The sequence below is a fragment of the Sus scrofa genome, chromosome 13, assembly GCF_000003025.6.
Source record: "Sus scrofa isolate TJ Tabasco breed Duroc chromosome 13, Sscrofa11.1, whole genome shotgun sequence".
Lineage (NCBI taxonomy): Eukaryota > Metazoa > Chordata > Mammalia > Artiodactyla > Suidae > Sus > Sus scrofa.
In genome coordinates, this window is record NC_010455.5 from 45,777,656 (window position 1) to 45,795,512 (window position 17,857).

At 43.2% G+C, this 17,857-nt stretch overlaps 1 protein-coding gene across 4 annotated transcripts in view; it reads right to left on the bottom strand.

Annotated features, from left to right (window-relative positions):
* PRICKLE2 (prickle planar cell polarity protein 2) overlaps positions 1-17,857 on the bottom strand; it is a 347,924-nt gene that overhangs the window by 157,284 nt on the left and 172,783 nt on the right. Inside the window, exon 1 of one of the 4 annotated variants that reach the window (XM_005669704.3) lies at positions 11,155-11,816. The exons of the other annotated variants lie outside the window; for them this stretch is intronic. The gene's annotated coding sequence lies outside the window, so the exon portion shown is untranslated. Of the gene's footprint in view, positions 1-11,154; positions 11,817-17,857 lie in introns of those variants that run through there. 4 annotated transcript variants of the gene reach the window in all.

Below are 17,857 nucleotides of genomic sequence, written 5' to 3' on the forward strand. Positions count from 1 at the left end.
ATATTCACTATCTGGCTCTTTACAGAAAACATCTGTTGACTCATAATACAGAAAAGTCCCAAATACACATGCTAGTCATTGAGAAAATGCTCAATAAATGACAACCTTTATTAGAATTAAATCTCAAAAAAGGTTGCACTGAAGTTACTCAATTACTTGTTCCTTTTTGGGAAATATTAAAATCCTATAGAAAAGTATGGCTTCATTCTTTGTTGATTTGATCACATGAAAAAAAAACCTTTAAGTCAACCTCACCCTTCCCAAGTGTCTCCACTTTCTTTCTTACTCCTTGGTCACCAGGCAATACAAATAAACATGAAAGCATAACAAAGACAACATGTATTATTTCCCATGCCTCCCTTCCCACTCCATCTGTTATAGACATATATCTTTAAGGTGACCTAACCAAAAAAAAAAGGGGGGGGGATAAAATGGGTAAGACAAAGGGACAAGACAAGCTTCATTTCATTTTCATCTGATTCATCCTACATGTCCCCAACTCATTCCAGATTTGACATGTGTCAACTGCCAATCTGGCATTAATGAATGGAACCCCAGGCAAAGGCACATCTAGAATTCCATCCTTCATCATATGGGAATAAGGCTTCATCCATGACCATGATCTAGGAAGAGCCTCTCAAGGAAGTAACACCAGGAGCAGCTGAAAGCTCTGCCAGCAAAAGCAAAATTATATGGCTGCGTTAAACTGGCAGCTGCCAACCTTTTTGGGCAATGGGTGCCAAGTTGCTGGCTCAGGTCCATGTCACTCCGCCTGTCTGTGCCAGCTCCTTCCTCCACCCTTCTACCCCTAACCTTCTGTCGAACACACTCTAATCTGTAAAAGAGTTTGGGTTGTTTTTCCAGGCTTGGGACTATGAAATGGGTGTGTAGGGTTAGTGCAATGGAAGGCCCAGACGGAGAAAGAAAGGGACACTGGTGGCCAGCATGGCTCTTCTGAAGGTGGTGAGGGAAGGAAGGGCTGACTTGGCAAAGGCATGGAGGCCTGAGTAAATGAATGAGGTGGCACTGAGTGGGATGGCAGGAGGCGGAGTTGTGTCCTGGGTGGGGTGTCGACTCCTTGGAAATTGCCACATCCAGGGCCAGCCCACTGGAAGGCAAGCCAAGGGAAAAGTATTCTGGAAAGTGTAGTGGTATAAAAGCTTTCAACACATCAAGGGAAGGGAGGCTTGGCCAATGGATTAGGAGGGTAGTGGGTAGGCCAGGATGGGAATCTATTCCTTTAGATCAACCATGGCCCTTGGTTATGAAAAGTTTCTCATGTTGCAAAGAATCTGAAGGAGGAAATTAGGAAGGGAGTAGGGGAGAGAGTTCTCGATTAAAAGTATCGTGTATTGGAGTTCCCGTCGTGGCGCAGCGGTTAACAAATCCAACTAGGAACCATGAGGTTGCAGGTTTGATCCCTGGCCTTGCTCAGTGGGTTAAGGATCCGGCGTTGCTGTGAGCTGTGGTGTAGGTCGCAGACGTAGCTCGGATCCCGAGTTGCTATGGCTCTGGCATAGATGGCAGCTATAGCTCTGATTCGACCCCTAGCCTGGGAACCTCCATATGTCGCGGGAGTGGCCCTAGAAAAGGGAAAAAAACAAAACAAAACAAAAATTATCATGTATTTTCTCTCGGCATCACATATTCCCCACAAGGATGTGTAAGAATGTCCATTATAGCATCCTCTGTAATAGGCTCTAACTAAAACTAACCAAATGCCCCCCCCCATGTAAATGAATGGATACACTGTGACTTATTTAACAAAGGAATACTATACAACAATTAAAATGAATGAAATACATCCACACACAACAACATGATTGAATCTCACAGGTGGAATGTTGAGTGAAAGAAGCCAGATACAAAAGAGTATGATTCCATTTACATCAAGTATAAAAACAAGCAAAATCTATCATGCTAGAGGTAAGGGTAGCAGTCATTGGTAAGAGGATGGAAGATGGGGCCGCTGTGACACTGGTGACATTTTATTCTATACCTCTGTGCTGGTAACATGAGTGTGTTCACTTTATAAGCATCAGATATGTTCACTTGAAAAGATTAAAAAAATAAAATGTGGCCTTTGATAGATCTGGAACCACAGTTTCCTACTTTTGGAAGGAGCCCCCCATATAACTTCATTTGACCATATGATTCAAAGAGAAGGGACACGGTAAGAGTGGCAGTAGCTATAACAAGAGCAAAAACATATAATTATAGTAATAAGCTAATATTTATTCAGTTTTCACCTGGGCTAAGCACTTGACAGGTACCATCTCATTTAACCTCTATCAGAATCTTACAAAGTATGGGCAATGACATCCCCACATTAAAGCTGAGGAAACTGAGGCTCTGAGGAGTAAAAACATGGGCCTTGACTTCTGATTGAAGCATTCTCATTGCTTTGCCCATATGGCTGAAGTATGGGTCAGGGACAACTCTTGGCAAAATCAGAACTTGATCCAGGTCTCCCGACTTTTGAGTCAACATGCCTCCAGGTGGTTGGAAAATGTACCCCTGATATACGTCCATGTCCTAAGTCTTGGAACGTGTGAATGCTAATTTACTTCGGAAAAGGGTCCTTGCAGATATCTTTCCATTAAGATTGCTGGATTGTTTGGGTGTAGACAAAGGTCAAAGGAGACCTAACACATGCATGGAGAAGAGGATGTAGAAATGGAGGAAGATAGGAGAGTGATGTGGCTACAAATCTAGGAACACCAAGGACTGCTGGCAGCCACCAGAAACCGGAAGAGGCAAGGAATTAATCCTCTCCTGAGCCTCTGGAACGAGTATGATCCTACCATCACCAGGGTTTTCAAATTTCTGGCCTCTGGAACTGTGAGAAGATACATATCTGCTGCTTTAAGCCACCCAATTTATGGCAATTTGGTAAAGCAGCCACAGGAAATTAATACACTCTCCATCACCTAATCATCATCAAGTGTCATGTAAACCAAGACGGGCGCAGGGGTCCCTGATAAGCATCCTGGGAGCACACAGTTTGGGAACTAATGTTAGGCAGGTTTCTTTACAATTAGACTTCTCGGGACCTTTAATGTGTTTATTGTACTTCATGCATCTTTGAGAAGGGGATATAGTAACGCAGAACTTCCCAGACTCGACTGGAAGATGCCCCTGACCAGGTGTAGGAAGTGCTGCAGTAAGTGCTGAAACACTGATGAGACCCATGAGGGGACAAGGGCCTAAACATTCAAGGCTTATTACATTGCCAAGCTCATGATTATTTTTTAGAGCCACCCCCAAACACAGGCTATAAATTCTCAGTTCAAGAGCTGGACTGGATGATCTCCATGGGGCCATCCAAATCTAGCAATTTCTAATTCTTTATGTGTAAGACCAGAGATGGTTCTTGCCCAGGGCAGACATTACTAATCAATTACCGCATGGTCCCTTGAGATCTGAAAGGGCCCCCTAGTCCTTTTTAACCAGAGCTCCAGGCAAATAAAACCTATGCCCTATTCCTGTCCTAGTAACTCGACAGACAGTTTGAATAAATAAACCATGGCTTGGAGGTTTTCAGAAATGCCTGTGTTATTTTCTTCCTGTCCAGGAAGGACATCTTTATCCCCACCAGTATTTGTTGAACATATAACCCCTTGCTCTGATTTTTTAATGAGTTGCTACAGCAACGCTATTGGGTGCGAGCCTTTGGGGAGCAGAAGGGGAGGGAGAGGGGGGCACAATATATCCAGTCTATCCTGTTCTCTGGGCAGGATTTTCTTTGACAAATTAAAATATGTATGTGTTTACTGCCCTCTGAGCTCCGAAGCCAATCGTGAGAGCTGCAGTTGGATCTTAAAAATCTTTGCATCCCAAGTCAAATCTCAGAGTAGCAGCTGCATCTGATCAGACTCCCCTGGCAGGAGAGTTCAGAAGCTCAGCGTCTTCAAAGAAAACCATTAGCTGGGGGAGCAATTTGAAAAGGTGATGAAACATGAATGCCTCACTCCCACTGCAAGAACACCTTTCTCTGAGGAACGAGGGGGCAACTATCACTGACTTTGTTTTAAAATAAAAAAAAAATGAAGGTCAGAAATATTACGTATGTGGACTTAGTGAGGCTCCGTAGCTTATTAGTCACCCCATCTCCTCAAAAGGAAGAGGGGGTAGAGAAAAGGAGAGTAATAAAAATACTTTAAAATTATATATATATAGTCTTTTTAGGGCCACACCAGCAGAATAAGGAGGTTCCCAGGCTAGGCGTTGGATCGGAACTGTAGCTGCCAGCCTACACCACAGACACAACAATGCCAGATCCAAGCTGTGTCTGCCACCTACACCATCAGCTCACAGCAACGCCAGATCCTTAACCCACGGGCGAGGCCAGGGATCGAAACTGTGTCCTCAGGGGTACTAGTCAGATTTGTTTCCACTGAGACTAGTCAGATTTGCTTCCGCTGAGCTACGATGAGAACTCCTAAAATTTTATATTAAGTAACAATTTTCTTGCAGTTTTCAGCTCAGTCAAGACATTGAGCTAGGTCATGGTCCTTTCGCTCAGTGAGACCCTCCTTGGTGGCAGGTACACTGGGCATGGGAGGTGAAGGACACAGTCCTGCCCTTCAGGACAAGAGGGAGAGGCAAACAGTTATCATCCTGAAAAGCAAATATTTTCTATCTTCAGAAGTGCTCTGGACAGAAAGTACTAAGAGGATGTGACAAAGAGAAACATGGGGGGTGAGGGTGGGGGTGGTGAAGCAAAGCCATGCGGGAAGTCCTCTTGGCAGAATGACATTCAAGCTAAGGATTCTCAATGATTGAGAAGCCGCCAGCCAGGCAAAGTTCTAGGGGACCAGCTTTCCAGGCAGACAGAACAGCAAGTACAAAGGCCCGGAGGTAGGCAGGACCTTGGGTGTGAAGGGGCAGTGTGGCTGGAGCACGGGGGAAAGTGTTTAGGGGAGGAAGGTCTGGCAGAGGCAGACAAAGGTCAGGCCTTGTGAAGTCAGTGGGAGCAGGCCTCGCAGTTCATGGTAAAATTTTTGGATTTTGTTCTTATGGTGATGGGAAGCTATTAGGTGGGGAATGGACATAATCTGATTTAAACTTTAGAGACACTAGGTATGTGGGAACATTATTAAGTGATCAAGGTGAGTAATGATGGTCACCTATACGAAAGCTGTGCCTGTACAGACAGTCAGCAGTGTTCCATTTGGGATAAAAATCTTCCCTATCACATTTTTTTGTTGTTGTTGAGGTGTAATTTACACACAGCAAAATGCCTATCTTATGTGTACAGCCTGCTCAATTCTGACAGACACCTATACCCCCGAAACCCACACTCTATCAAGATGTAAAGCATTTTCCAAACCCGAGGAAGTAAGCTTGAGCCCCTTTGCCATCAGTTTCCCCTCTCCCTCTGCTCCCCATGTCCAATGGGGGTAACATTTTTGAGGTAGAGCTAGAAGGACTCAGACATGGGAGTGTGTAGAAAAGAGCAAGATCAAAGATGCCATAAGTCTGCAGCTCAAACAACTGGGTGGCTGGTGGTGCCATTGGCTGATCTAGCAAAAGTTTCAGGGATGACGGGTTGGGGGTTGGGAATAAATCTCCAGTCGTGCTTTGACATGTTAGGTTCGAGGAGCTCACGGAACACCTAATGAAGACGCTGAGAAGAGAGTTATGTATATATGTCTGGAGCTCAAGAAAAGCAGTCCAGGCTGAAGATGAAAATCTGGTAGTCATCACATGAAACAAGAGCTGACTGGATAATGTCAGCCAGGGGGAGAATAAAGATGAAATGGAGAATAAGGAGGAGAAAGAAACTAGCAGGTCCAGGAGAAAGAGCAGCAACAGAGACTGAGGCAAGAGGAAGATGCAGCAAGTGGGATACACAGAAGCCTTCACAAAAGAGGAAAACCACAGGGAGGAGGTAAAGATGCACTCGCACAAATGTTCCCGGCCAGTGAAAAACGAACTCTGTATCTCTTAATTTATGCAACCCTCCCCAGAACTCTGTGGGGTGGGACCCATTTTAAGTCCCATTTCACAGAGAAGGAAAGTGAGGTTCAGAGACGTAGTGACTTATCTAAAGGCACAATGCTAATAAATAGGAGAGCGGACATTTCAAAGTCAGCAGCTGCCCCCAAGTGCATTTTGCAGTGTGGTAAAGAGTCAGGCTGCAAAGGGGTGCTGGGGTCACATTAGCATGGACCACGCAAAGTCAAAGTTAAACAGGCTTCCCTTCTCCAGGCTCAGAGCCTTTAATATGCTTGTAGGAGTGTGACTGCTCAAAAGATGCAGGATATTTCACCTTCCAAATATATGTGGAACCGTGTTTTTGCTTTCTTGTTTGGAAGAGCCATTTGCCAAATAGGCGTTTCCTAGAACAAAGTATGGGAACTGCTGCTAGAAGGCAATGGGATCACATCTTTAAAATGTTTGAACAAAGTCCAAAGTGTTTCCACAGACGTTATGTCACTCGTACCCAAAGGAGAAAGGGTTGACATGAACATTCCATTTTACAGATAATGAAGGCAAAGTGCAGGAGGTTAAGTGGTTTGTCCTGTATCACAATCCTGCAGCAATTAAGCAGGAGAAACCAACCCGGGGCCCATGAGCCCAGGGGCAAGAGAAATCAGGTCAGGCGGAGGGGGAATCCAGCAGGAGGCCTTCATGAGGCTCCTCCTCGCCTCTGCCCCTTTCTTTCCAACCTTCCCTTGACGTCTGCTTTCTTCAGGAATCAACCTGGTGTGGGAGGCAGGGGGTGGGGGTTAGTTTATACAGAAGATGGAGAGAAAAAAAAGAGGGAGTCCAGGTGAGCTGGGGACACAGGCATTGAGAAAAGGCTTCAATCTTCTAGGACGTGTGAACTGCCAAGGGTCTTGTGGGAGGAGCCGATGGAAAGCACTGGTGAGGCAAAAAGGAAGTAGAGCTGGGGACTGTGGGAGGGCCCGCTGAAGAACTGCCTTAAGGATTCCACAAGCTGGGGGACTTGGAAGCACCTCATAAGTAAATCAATTTGACCTTGAGTCCTCTTGGTTCAGCAGTTAGAGAGCTCAAGGCAAGTGTGCCTGGGTGCTTCTCCAGTACTAACAGGAATCCCCACACCCCTACGCCAGCTCCTTGCATCCACCACAGCAGACTACCCTCTCAGACTGCAGCTGCCCACCACACTGCAACATCCATTGCCACATCACAGGGCAGGTTTCAGCAGAAAGAGGTGGAGGAGGGGTCACTATGTCCAAAGTATCAAGAGAAGACCACACAACCACCAAGAGCATAAGCATGAACACACAGACACTGGAGTTGGACTGTCACAGGTTTAAGAACCCTGCATGGTCACTTACGGGGCTGTGTCACCCAGAGGAGTTACTGAACCTCTCTGAGCCTCTGCTCTCTCATCTGTGAAACAGGGATGACAAGAGAATCTACTCAACAAAGTTACTGTGAGGATTTTAAATGATAATAAACGAAAAGCCACATGTGCCTCAAAACATAGTCCAAGATGCCTGAGATGCTTCTTAAAATGCAGATTTCTAGGTCTTACCTGAAACAGACTCTCTGGATATTCTTATGTGCAGGAAAGTCTAAGAAAGATTGATAAGACATGCATTCTGCGCTTGGCAATGACTCAGTCAGTTACTAGGTATCATTCTGTTTATTGCTATCATCAGTTTTAATAGGCTAATATGAGACCTTTTCTCCAGGCTACACAGTCTAGGGCTCAAAATTAGAATTCATCTGAAATCCAACTCAATCGATCTTCACTCTTCCTCGAAAGCCTAAACGAAGCCTCAATCCCTGGAAAAATTAAAGTTTTTTTACTGACTATAGCTAGGTGAATGCAAGGTAATCTTCTGTAAATGTTTCCAAGAAATCAAGCATTTTTTTTTTTTTTTAAAGAAAACGTAGGACAAAGCAAACTTTCAAAGACATGATAAGTGATGTGATGTCACAAACACACACACACACTCCCTGTGGATTGGCATCTTGCCTGGGGTGGTGCTTTGTGAGGAGGGTGACCCTCTTGAGGGTACAGTAATTTCTAAAAACAAGCTGGCTGGTAAAAGCCAAATGTGAAGCAATTTTCAAAGGCCTCCGGGCTACACTTGCAAGGAAATCATTCATGAGTTTTCCCAGACAGTTAGTCCCACAGTACCTGCGTCTGTCTGTTCCCTCCACTGCCCCTCCCTCTTCCGTATCTTCTGGAAGACGTCCAGATACAATCATTGCAAAAAACCAGTCTTCCTTTGCTTGTCACACAGAGCAGCAGGATATGAAAAAAGATTACCCTAAAACTGCATGGTCATCAAAGGCTAAGTATCCTGGGAAAGAATTCCCTGCCATTTAGATGTTCAAAAACAAACAATACAAAGAAACTTTTTTGGAACATCACCTTTAAACTTTCCATACATCTCCATAATATTTCCCTGTATTCTTTTTGTTATTATTATTGTTATTTCCCAGGCCAGGGAGTGAATCCGGGGCCACAACAGTGAAAGCGCCGAATCCTAACCACTAGGCCACCAAGGCACTCTGGTTTCATGATATTCAAAGAGGATTACCATTCTATGTTTTGGCAGCTGCAAAAAAAAAAAAAAAAAAAAAAAAAAAATCCCTCTGCTTCCTCTCCCTGACATGGGAGCATCACACTGAGTTTAGTTTCACCCTGAGCTCTCCTATTTGATTACACAGTTACTAGGAGGTACCTCATGTGACCAGGTACCAGTTAGGAAAGATTCAGAAATCTAGTTTGGGGAGCAAAACATCTCCATGATTTGGTTTTCCAAAAAGTTTTTAAAAAACTGCAGATCTCTGTCAGCAATGCACAAAGCCATGCATGGTTTCCCTCTGTTGTCCCTTGCTCCCTTTTAATTGCCCATTCTTAACAGTGGTGGTGTACTTTGGGGGTAAACCCAATCACTCTGCCTTCTCTGCAAACAGCTCTACGGAGGCCATAAATGTCACCACCAAATTGGAGAGTGCTAGTTCAAACCTTTGCATCTCTCCTTCCTCCAGACATCTGTGTCCCTAAGGATAACAATCCAGGCTTAAAGGAAATCTTGGGAAAAGGAGCCAAGAGCTTTTCCTGCTCAGGCTAGTGGGAGGCGGCCAACGGGGAAGAGGGCTCGATAAAACTGTCTCAAAAATAAGTTCCATCTTAAAAAGCTCACGGAAGGGACTAAGAGAGTTATTTCAGTTTCTTAAATGGAAGCACAACCCCAAAAAGAAAAAAAGAAAAGGCCCATTAAGGGAGAGGTTTGAGAGGGTGGGAGAGGTTGAGGATATCACTGCAGAGAGATTGCCTAGTAACAGAGCTTTCTTGTATTACACCCAAAGCTGTGTACCATCTGAGGCTGATTCAGGAAAATACTCAAATCTCCTGGTAATTTCCTGCAGACAAGACATTTAATCATCTCCAAGCCTCCACCGCAAAAGAAAAAAATAAAAAAGGCAAAAAACCTAAACCAAATGATTCACACTCTCAAAAACGAATCTGCCTTCGGAACAAGCACTGTTTTCTGCTCTTGAAAAGCAGCCACGATTTGTTATTCTAACAAAGTCTTCCCTTCCTCCAAACAGAAATAAAAGTCGCTCAAGGAGGGCTTGTACTGATTTCTTTTCTGCATTTCTTGAAACCTCCATCCAGTCAACAGTTTCTCCTGGCAGGTTCTCAGAAATCCAGGGAGAGGAGGGTAGTCAGTGACTGAGAACAGAGGATCATTTTTATAGGCCTCCCTCCCCCTCGACTTTTTGGCCTCATGGGAAGATGTTTCATTGTAGGACGAGCAGAATTAGCTGCACATATAAATTCTTCACCACTCAGCTCACCTGACACCTCTATCTGAATTGCCCAACGGCTGGGAAGATTTGGCACTTGGTGATTTGAAAAAGGAAAGGCCCCACTCCTCCCCAAGTGGTATTTGTTCTGTCTGTACATACAGGGCTGTATCCATCCCTTGTATTACTCAACTAGTTGCACAGATAAAAACATCTGTTTGCAGAGAGCAGGGAACCCAAAGTATACAAATGATTCACAACACCTAAACAACGGCAAAGAAAGGCCAGCCCAGCAAAATGAAGACTGCTAAAAGCCAAAATCATTTAATAGGGGCGGAAATGCAGTTTGGCAATCCATCCATCAGACTTTGCTCCAATTTTGGAAGGCATTTCTTCCAGCTGCCTCATCTTAAAAAAAAAGAAAAGAAAAGAAAACCAACACACACACACACATACACACACAAAACCTTCTGACCCTCTGCATTAGGCTTCCAACATCTTGCTTAGGTACACACAGGGAACAGAGAGGGAGGATGCTGAAACTGCATCATTTAAATAAACCTTACCCTTCCCCCCCCCCAATCCCTATGGATTATTTTGGTTTTAAAATTTCTCAGGATACAGCTGCCTGGGCACCCCAGATTTGCATGATCCTAGTCCTCACTAAGCCCTGAATCTCCCAGCAGCTGAGTGAGTGCATTTGCAAACCTGGGAGAGCAGAGTTCCAATGAACTACCCCTAACAGATTTCCCCATCCCAGAGACCCTTCTCTGTGAGCTGGGAAGACCAGGAGCTGCAGGTCTCTCCCCTACCTCCACCCCCAATTCAGAGAGAAAAAATGAACCCATTTCAGAGAGGCTTAATTATGGATAGCCACCAAGGAAAAAAGCAGTGAATTTTTAAAGTTCTAGGAAAACAAGCCATAAGCAATTGTGGGAGAAATGCATCACCTTTTAAAGCAGATCCTCCTGGAGACATTAAACATTTTTTTAATAGTGTAAGGGAAATAAAGAAGTAGGTCATGAGCAATCCAGACGTTTTAAATATTTGAGGGACATGTACTGTATGAGAATAAAGGCTGTTTAAAAAGCAAGTTCAGGGAAGTTTAAACGTTCCCCCTCCCCCGAAAAAGTCCTAATATAACAACAGCATTAATCTTGCCTCGTGACGCTGTTACTATTATTGGTTAATAAAGCGTGCAGGACGCTCAGAACAAAATGATCCCCAGGTCCCCTCCCCATCAACAGCTCGTGACCTCCCCGCTGTCCGGGTGGCAAGACACCTCTCTTTCTGAGGTTACTGTTCCAGTTCAAGGCCCCTTTCCCTAGAGAGGGTGGTGAAAACCAGGCACAAGAGCGGCGCCCCACAGCACCTCTTCCATGGGCCCCGGGCCCCGGGGGGGCCACTTACCCGGCTCAGCCTTGCATCGCTCGCCGCTGCGGCGCCTCCACCACCGGGAATCGAGGGGCTGGGGGGAAGGGGCCGCAGACCAGGGGCAGGAGATGAGGCGGCGGCTAAGAAGCCCACCCTGGCGTCGGCCGCCAACTGCCCAAAGCCCGAGGGGGCCCTGCAGGGGCTCCGCACAAGGGAGGTGACATTCCTAGGCGCAGCAGTGGCAGCTGCTCTGTGCACAGCTCTGGATCCAGGAAAACTGCTCAGGTCCTGGGGAGAGAAGCTTCAAGCTCTCCAGGCTGCCTCCTGGCTGCTTAAAGGGCGGCCTCCCCACCTACCGCTCCGCTTATTGGTGAAAATTCTGAGCTACAGGCCAATCCTAGGTCTGTTCCCAAATTGAGATTTCAATCAAGGGAGCTACTGCTTTAAAATTAGAAAGAGCTGGTGGGGGTGGGGGTTCAGCCACCTTTCCGAAGCAGAAGGACACAGGCACTCTGGCCCTCTAACGTGGAGGTCCCGGGAGCTGGCAGTGGCTGCAAGGGCACTAAGCTGCTCAGCGGAACAGAGCAGGAAGGCAGGGAATAGGCTGGCCCTTGGCCCCCCTCCATCTTACTCATCCTTCAAGTCTCCTCCAATTCATCACAGATTCTGGAGACCCTCTGTTCCTGAGAAGAAGACCCCAGCTAGGCTCTTGAAAATTCTCTCATTACCCTCTTCCAGGCACTCTTCAGATTTTCGTGTGTGTGTGTGTGTGTGTGTGTGTGTGTGTGTGAAACATCTCTTTGTACACTGTAAATTCCACCACAGCAGGGATGTTTCTATCCATCATCACACTGTATTACTTCCTGCTTGGAACACTGTGAGCTCTCAGTAAATATTTGTTGATGGAATAAATGAGGGAATAAACGAAGGAATTAACAACGATACAAACTATGATGGCTGTGACAGTACCAATGTCAATTAAAAGGCTGTATTCAAGAGGCCAGGTGTTCAATTATAGACTCCACTTCTTATTGGTTAGGTAACCTCTGCCTCAGTTTCCCTGCATGTAAATAAAGCATGACCATGAAATCTCCCATCTCAAAGAGCTGTTGTTGGTATTAGCTCATGTCTGGACTAGGAGATGTGTTCAGCCAATAGCTGTAGACTACTGGATAGTCAAGAGCTGTTGTTATTACTGAAATCAGAATTCATTTCCTGGAGGTTGGCACTGTGTGACTGTTGGTTTGGCTTCTTGGTGAGTACATGGTCATTCATGAAACAGATGTGAATTTAATGCCAACTCAGTTCAAGGCCCCAGGAAAGGTGCTGAGGTCACCAACTCACAGTTGGAGTGGGGATGTGTATTAGGGTTCCTAGAGATACAGAACCAATAGGAGATATACAGAGATTTATTATAGAAATTGACTCACATGCTTATGGACATGGAGGAGTCCCATGATCGGTGGTCTATTAAGCTGGAGAACAAAGAAAGCTGGTATTGTAATGAAGTCTGAATACAAAGGCTTAAGAAGTGGGGGCCAGGGGTGCAAGTTCTGGTTCTAGTCCAAAAGCCTGGGAACCAAGAGTGCCAATGTCTGAAGGCAGGAGAATATGGATATCAGAGCTCAAACAGAAAGAGCAAAATGATCCTTCCTGTGCTACTCAGGCCCTCAATGGATTGGATGATGTCCATCCACACAAGTGAGGGGGAAACTTCTTTAGGAAGTCAACTGATGCAAATGCTCATTTCTTCCAGCAGCATTCACAGACACACCCCAAAATAATGTTACCAGCTATCTGGGTATCCCTTAACCCGGTCAAGTTAATCCATAAAATTAACCATCACAGGGTGGGGGAGAGGAGAGAGAAACAAAGAGAATGTTAAATGATACTCAAGCAAAGACACATGTTTAGGAAGGTTTATTGTGGGATAGTTTATAATATCAAAATAACTGACAATGAACTTCTTTGCAGAACAGATAAAACTTTTGGTTTCCAAAAGAGACAGGTTTGGGGGTGGGGAGATGTGCTGGGGGTTTGGGGTGGAAATGCTATAAAATTGGGTTATGATGATCATTGTACAACTATAAATGTAATAAAATTGAGTAATAAAAAAACAAAAAATTACTGAAAACGATCATCTGATAAAAATAGGGCAAATGGTTAAATAAATTATGGTACATCTATTTCATGGAATACTGCACAGTCATGAAAAAAGAGGCAGAGCTGATTGCACTAATAAGCAATGAATTCCAAAATATACCAAGTCCACTGCAGAAGGTAAAAATATATCTCTGCTTACATAAATAAATTTTCATGTATTGTGACACAAATGTATGCTATATGTGCATAAAGGGCTTCTAGAAGTATGCCTAAGAAAATAGTAAAGGTTATTATACTTGGCAAGGTGGTTTAAGAACTAAGCAGCTCTAAGATGGGGAGGAGACTGATATTTCATCATATATCCTTGTATATTACTTGAATAGTTTACCATGAGCTTATAATAAGCTCCTGGTTCTGGCAAGATGGCAAATGATGACAGCCTGAAAATTTCAACCCTTCACAAACCCTAGATATGCTAGATGAAATATAACAAAAATTATTTTAAGGGCTTAGCTGACTCACAATTAAGCAAGGGGAATACCCAGGTGGTAGAAACAAAGAGATTACTGAAAACAAGAATGGTGAGCATATAAACTCATGCTGGAGCTACAAGGTAGAGGAGAAAGTGGTTGGCAACAAAAGAACAGTTTGTCTTGGTTGCCTAGGGGCTAGGGTTTGAATGTCCAAGCAAGACAGAAGATGAGGCCTAAGGACAAGAAGCAGCAGGAAGTTCTTAGCAGACCCCTGCAGAAAATCAGGAACACTCCTTGTGGGCTGCACCCTCAGTGAACAAACAGATGATAAACACTGTCAACCAGCACAAGGCAACTTGTCTCTCTACCTGTGTCCCGAGTAAGAGAGAAAAGCTTTAAGTTGAGGATTAGAAACCTTAGGCCTGTGCCTTTCTTGAAAGTCAAGTACAACCAAACTGAGAATCAGGAAAGTTGAACTGGATGATCAATATAAAATTTAGTCCTGTTCATGATATGCCAAGAATGCTTCACAGAAGCAAATGAAAAATTGCCCTGGAGAATCAGTGCTATAACCTGGGCTACAACTGACCCTATGAAATCTGATCTCTCACTAGTGACCTACAAAACACACAGTCACAAGTCTAAGTCACCAAGTAGGAGAATCAGAGGCTCAAGTATTAGAAGTCATAAAACAGTATTTTGAAAAACAACATTCATAAAGTTCAAAATGACTAAATACATTAAAGCTAGAAATTAAACTCAAAAAAAAAAAAAAGACATGATGCCTCTCTCCCCAGAGATTCATTAAAATTAAAAGTTCAATGGAGAGGGGAAACAGAAGGTTAGACGCTGCTGAAGAGAGAAATACAGATCTCAGGACATTACACAAAATGAAATACAAAGGGATAAAGAGTTGAAAATTATGAAAAGAAGATTAGGAGATACAGAGGCTAGAAGAAGAAGGACCAATATATGTCTAACAGATGTTGCGTTGGGAGAGAAAAGACATTCAGGAGAGGCATAATGGCTTAGAATTTTCTAGAATTTATAAAACTTATGACTCTTTAGAGTCACGAAGCACAGGCATCTCAAGTAGGATAAATAAACATAAGTACATCTGCATGCATCAATTACTCATAAAAGTACAGTTAATAAAAGAATGAACTGAAGAAAAGTGAAACAGTTTAATACCACAATGACAGAGCAAAAAGGAAGGCACTTAGTAGTATCAAAGAGAGGCAACTTTGCCATTCCACACTTAGAGCTAGACTCTATTTCCCTAGAACATTCATCTCCAAATATAATGAATTCTAAACTATAGAAGGTTCTTACAGGCCTAGCTGTACATTATTTTTTTCCTTTTTTAAATTACTCAATGAATTTTATTACACTTATAGTTGTACAATGATCATCACAACCAAATTTTATAGCATTTCCATCCCAAACCCCCAGCACATCCCCCCAGCTCTCAACCTGTCTCCTTTGGAATCCATAAGTTTTCAAAGTCTGTGAGTCAGTATCTGTTCTGCAAAGAAGTTCATCGTGCCCTGTTTTTAGATTCCACATGTAAGTGATAGTATATGATATTGGCGACTTCACTTAGCATGATAATTTCTAGGTCCATCCATTTTGCTGCAAATGCTGTTATTTCTTTCCTTCTGATGGCTGAGTAATATTCCATTGTGTATATGTACCACATCTTCTTGATCCACTCCTCTGTTGATAGATATTTAGGTTGTTTCCATGTCTTGGCTATTGTATATAGTGCCGCAATAAACACTGGAGTACATGTATCTTTTTGAGTCATGGTTTTCTCTGGATAGATGCCCAGGAATGGGATTGTTGGATCAAATGGTAATTCAATCTTGAGTTTTCTGAGGAATCTCCATACTGTTTTCCACAGTGGTTGCACCAAATTACATTCCCAAGAACAGTGTAATAGAATAGGGTTCCCTTTTCTCCATACCCTCTCCAGCATTTATTGTTTATAGACTTTTTGATGATGACTAGCTGTACATTAATATGGCTTCTATGTAACAAGGTGAAGGGCAGACATATCTTGGGAAAGATGTATTCATTCAGCCATCAAACAAAAGCAGCAGAAAACACACACACACACCAAACAGAAACACAAAGCCCCTGTCCTCAGGAATGTTACTCTGGTGGTAGAAGTAGCAGATCAACAGATCAAGAGTGTCATCATAAGGGAGCATAACCTAATAGAAACACAAGAAGAACATCTCAACCAGACTTGAGGAAATGCGGCACCTTAGGGAAGGCTTCCTGAAGGAGGTAACATCTGCATCTTAGGAGAAAACCCTTTAGAGTTAGGCTTGGCTCTAGATCCCAGTATTGCCACTGATCATCTAGAGACTTTGGCCAAGTTATGTAACTTCCCCCAAGCTTCTTTCAGCTCATCTGCAAAATGGAATTTATATCACTAGTCCTGGGGTTGTTTTGAGGTTTAGGGACAATAAATGCAAAGCATTTAGTGGAATGCCTGGTCTACAATTGATTTTTACTAAATGGGTAGCTGGTGTTATTATAAGATGAAATCAGTGGCTAGGTGGAAAAAAATGCCTTCTGTTTTCAAAGGTGATTTTCTTCTGAAAGGTGAAGAAGACAGAAGTGTCAGCCAATTTTCATAAAACTATCTTGAAAAACATGAATGTTTATTGAATCTCCCCTGCAAAAGTAACATGATCATGCTATCAAAATTTAAATCCAATCTGGTCCTTCAATAAAGGAACTTAAAATATAGTTTCCCCCAAATAACTAATGAAGGCTACATATGCTAAGTATCAAATATGTGATTCTCTCCAGTGATAAATCCCCAAACTGGGACAGGATTCTTATCTTTATCATGAAACCTTCAGATTTCCACCCACGAATCAAGTTGAAAGAATTCAGAGTCCAGCAGGGTAAGAAATAGATGGACCCTCCTCAGTATTATTCAACAGCTTTATGAATGACCTGGATGATGGATGGAGAGGAAACACATCAAGTCCAAGCAGTGATGCCAAGTTACTGGGCTCTGCCAATGCTTGTTGGGTAAGGACACAGCCATCAATCCGCAGGAATGGCCTGAATGAAAGTAGAGAAATTCAATAATGGCAAGGCTGTATCTGCCCTTTGGAAGAAGCACTGAACTGTGCAGTCTTAGAGAGGAAAGAATTGGCCAAAGCCAAGCTTTCCATTCATTGCTTCATGCATCATTTAACAAACATGTATTGAATGTCTACTAAGAGAGAGGGTTTGCCTTATAGGCTGGGTAAACATGGGAAAACATGAATAAAACACAATACTTTCCTTCAGGGAGCATAAAATGTAGTGATCTGAAATCCTCTTCACTTGAAACTGCCCATAACTTCCAACATTCTTCCGGCTTCCATGCAATGGTGATCTGACCACCTTACATTTGCACTAGAGAGTAATCCCCATCGTGTTTCAGAATGGCAAGTAGATTTTATCTCTTGGGCTAACAGTGACTGATTAGTAGTGATTTCCTGGAGTGCTGACTTGATAAGAAGTCTGAGGCTACATGTGGCAGGAAAGCATGCTGTGATTGATTAGTGATGTCTGTCATGTGGATGGAAAAGGAATGACAGCACTAGTGCTATAAATTTGACATCTCCCATCTAGTCCAACCCCCTCATTCCACAGATGAGAAAACAGAACAGATCTTTCTTTCTTCCTGTGGCATTTTAAATTCAGCAACACTAGCAGGGGCAACCGAGGAGAACCTGCATATCTGAAATGTTGCTGAGAGAGAAAAAAAAAATCTAGAGCTCGGAATATTTCTGATGAGCTTTTAAGATATGCACTCAAATCCTTTAGCAGCCTTTGTGTTCGGCAGCAAAGAGACTAAATGGAGAAAACTACAGACTTTGATCTCCTGGTTAGTTACAAAGTGCTTCCCCCCACCGCACCAGACACACATAAGATTGCATTAAATATATAGTTTGAGTATGCTTGAAAATTTAAAATACAGAGGACAGAAATGTCTACAAAGTGAATACATTTCACTTTATATACTGTAAAGTGAAGAGTATACATTCCACTTTTTATAAAGTGAATATAGTTCAGAAATACAAAGTGAAAAAATAAAGAGTAGTAATTAACATGTTACTTAAGAAAGAACAAAGATTTTTATCATTTTATTC